Below are 4,104 nucleotides of genomic sequence, written 5' to 3'. Positions count from 1 at the left end.
AGATAGCAAGTGTGTTGGCCCAGAAAATTCAATTTAATACTTTTGGTGGGAACCCCGTATGTTTGGCTGGGGGCTGGCAGTGCTCAGAGTTATTGACAAGGAGAAGCGTCAAGCTCATTGCACTAATGTTGGTTCTCACTTGCTCGATCGTTTGAGAGCTCTTCAGCAATTACTTTCATGTCGCACTATTTTCAACTTTTCCGCATCAAAGCAACCGCGACAAAAGCTGATGTCTTCTATGTGACGTCTGGCATATGGAAAACATCAGCTGAGCGCTTTTTCTTGTGGGTCGGAGGGTTTCGCCCTTCAAAACTTCTCAAGGTATGGAGACCATGCATTTCTCAATTCATCGGAACGACTTGGAGTGAAGCCGTTGTGCTAATGCGCATCTGTTTTCTTGCTGGGAAATTGTAGGATCCAAGTGCAATTTTAACGGATATTTAGTAAAGTAAAGTTGGATGAATTCTAATAATTATAGTCAACCCTGCAGTAATTGGCAATCAAAAATAAATATATTAAGTAATGGAAAAAGTTTGACATTTTTATGAACAACAAAGCACGTGATAAGAATAAATATGCTATTATATTTTATTCTTTTTTTTTCTTCCTTTTTTTAACAACACATTAGCACAAAATATCACCATTTAGGCTAACAATTTCTTTCCATTAGAATGGAACGAGTTTAACAAAAACAAGCTTCTATTACTATTCTCAAGGAATGAATCCCTAGTGTCTGCTTCATAGTGATTTTGTCTTACAACAAGGCCAAGACACTGGTAATCAAGAGTAGCTTTTATAAGAATCGTTATCCGGGACTCTTTACATCATGACAATCAAAGGCTAAAATCAAATGCATGCATGATTACCATCTATTTTTTTCAATTCCTTTATTTTTTTCTTTTCCTCCTAATAATCAACATGCAAAACCTATTTTAAGTTTATTGGCATTTCAATGTTAATTCATACAAGAGTAATATAACAACATCATCTCTTGTGTCAATAGTAGAAACACTAAAAGATAAATGTAAGTACATACCAGATTTCATATACTTCACAGGTTGGCTCGAGCATAGATGTCCCAATAAACACCATACAGTCGTTGGAAATATCCACAGTGTCAAACAGTTGCATTGCATCTTCAAGATACAGCGACCCAGCACGAGCAATGACATAACGTTCTCATGGCCACTAGAACAACATGTTCATTCCAAAAGCATCCTCTGATGCCCATAATATAGAACTCCAATGGAAAGTCATATCAGTAGGGGGGCCAAAATCTTTACTGAATAATAAGGAAAGCAACACATGCTCTCTACATCGAGCATCAACTTTTTGGATCCTACATACATGAAATTTTTGCCCACTTCACCATCAGATTCTTTGTCTTTTTAAATCCCACCCTTTTTTGCCTACCAATAATCCTGACAAGAGCAGGAACCATCCTTGAAATGGTGAAAACGAGTAGAGTCTCTCACAATAATTTCTCTGCCCACAAGCTTGGAGATAAATTTTATGGCGGAATGACAATCATTACACACTCTAAGGTTCTTCATGATTCTCAATGTAGTGTTCTCTGGAGTACTTAATAGCCCAAAAGCAATTGCAAGTTTTTCACTGTGATGTCTAAGCATCTGTTCCTTTACCTCTTACTCAAGGTCATGCAATACTGATTCAGTATCAGGAATGAAACCCATCTTTTTTATCTCCTTCCAGATCTTTTCCATCATATTGTATATGTCATCTTTCTGTGGGTGAAGCCCATCTTCTACCCCAAAGACATGGACTTTGTTCTGTACCTGAAGCCAACTGAATCCTTGATCTTTCTTTACTCCTCTATCTTTCATTGATTTTCTAATTTCAGCAGCATCCTTCCATCTCCCACAAGCTGAATATAAGTTAGCCAGGGATGAGTAGGCCCCACTATTGCCAGGCTCAAGAAGAAGCAATTTTTCTGCTGCAACTTTTGCTAGCTCCATGTTTTTATGAACCTTACAAGAAGCTAAAAGTGAACCCCAAGATATGACATCTGGTTCAACAGGCATACCTTTTATGAAATCATGTGCTTCTTGTAGCAATCCAGCACGCCCAAACAGGTCAATCATGCATGCATAATGGCTTAAGGTGGGTTTAATTTTATGTAGATCTTGCATCAAAAGATAATATCTACGACCCTGTTCCACCAATCCCACATGTGTACAGGCAGAGAGCACACCAACATAAGTTTTATGGTCAGGCTTAATACCAACTGCCAGCATCTCTTCAAAAAGTTCTATGGCTTCTTCTCCATGACCATGTTGAGCCAAAGCAATAATCATGGACGTCCAAGAGACAGTATCTCGATTATTCCGTATTAGATCGAATACCTGCTTTGCATTGTTAAGGCTTCCAGCTTTGGCATACATGGTAATTAGAGCATTACTCACAGAAACTGATGATGCTTCCCATGATCTTATGGCACTTGAATGAATTTGTTTGCCATGATACAAAGAAGCCAAGCTTGATATGACACTTAACATGGCTGCTAGAGTGGGGCTGTTTGGCTTGGGGCCTTCTTTAATCATTGATCTGAAAAGCTCCAAAGCTTCATTATTCAAGCCATTCTGCACATAACCTACAGTCATAGCTGTCCATGCAACCACATCGCGGTCCCTTAATGAGTCAAATATCTGTCTGGCCGGGTTTATATCCCCAACCTTGACGTAGCCATCCAACAGGGCTGTAAAAGCTATAACATTGAGAGATGAAGACCCGCTTTGCTCCACAATCTTTCTTGCAATTTCAACCCCACCGGACTTGGCATACATTGAAACCAAAGCATTCCCAACTGCCCCACACGTATCAAACTCAGTTCTAATGATATAGGCATGGATTTGTTTCCCAGGACTTAACTTCTCAAGATTGGCGCAGGCCGACAAAGCACTTGCCAATGTGAACTTATCAGGCTTTAATGAAGAATCTTTCAACATGTTTGAGAAGATTTTCAGCGCTTCAACATCAAAACCATGCCGGTTGTAACCTGCAACCATTGAATTCCATGAAACTACATCACGTTCTGCCATCTGTTTGAATTGGCCAAAAGCCAGGTCAACCTGACCAGACTCCATATGCAATGAAAAGATAACATTCCATGATGACGTGTTCTTCAATCTCATTCTATCAAAAACAAATTTTGCTGTTATTGAATCACCACACTTAACATACATGTTTAGCATGGAATTTGCCACGGGAATACAACTACCAAGCCCATGTTTAACGACGAATGAGTGAACCTTCCTACCAATATCCAAAGCTTCAATAGCGGCACATGAAGCAAGAACATTAGTAATGGTGTACTGAGTCGGTGAAATTCTACTTCCAATCATTTCTACAAACATCTTAATTGCGTTTTCAAAATGACCAATCTGATTATATCCCACTATCATACTAGTCCACGAAACTGAGTCACGATCAGGAATTTCCTCAAATACACGACGTGCTTTATCTAATCTTCCCTGTTTTGCATATGCCGAAAGTATTGTATTCCAAGAGAATGTGTTCTTCATGGTCATGTCATCAAATACGCGGTGAGCATCGGAAGTAGACCCAACTTTTGCATAGAAGTTCATGAGATTATTCATCAAGAACACGCCAAGATGAAGCCCGACTTTGATTATTCGAGCATGAATTAACTTTCCGGCAAATGGGTCTTTGGACTTGAGGCTTGTCTGGAGGAGATATGCGTACAAATCCGACGAAGAGATGGGAGAGGGTGGGCGCAGGGCCTCCATTAGAGACACGAAGTGACAGAGAGACCCATGGCTAAAAACAGAGTCCGAGTGAGAGACGATTGAGTGAGACTCAGAGATGGACGAGGAGAGAGTCAGAGTCCGAGAGAGATGGAGATCAGATTCGGATATTGAGAGAGAGAGAGAGAGAGAGAGAGAGAGGCACAGGATTCAGGCATGCAAGAATGAGAGTTGAGATGAGAGACTCAGACACTGTGCGCGGCGTTGCTGAGAGTGAAGGAGATAAAAAGAGAAAGTGAAAGATAAGAAAATTTGACGTAAAAATAAATAAAAATTAATAACCGTGTTAAGTTAACTCGTTGGACACGTTGATTAAATG

The 4,104-nt window shown here is 39.9% G+C and overlaps 1 pseudogene; it reads right to left on the bottom strand.

Annotated features, from left to right (window-relative positions):
- Positions 1-1,158: 1,158 nt before the first annotated feature.
- LOC132172022 (pentatricopeptide repeat-containing protein At2g22070 pseudogene) lies at positions 1,159-3,767 on the bottom strand (annotated as a pseudogene).
- Positions 3,768-4,104: the final 337 nt, after the last annotated feature.

Source organism: Corylus avellana, chromosome 1 (assembly GCF_965113065.1).
Source record: "Corylus avellana chromosome 1, dhCorAvel1.hap1.2, whole genome shotgun sequence".
NCBI classification, from domain to species: Eukaryota; Viridiplantae; Streptophyta; class Magnoliopsida; order Fagales; family Betulaceae; genus Corylus; species Corylus avellana.
This window is presented reverse-complemented; position numbering and strand designations above follow the sequence as displayed.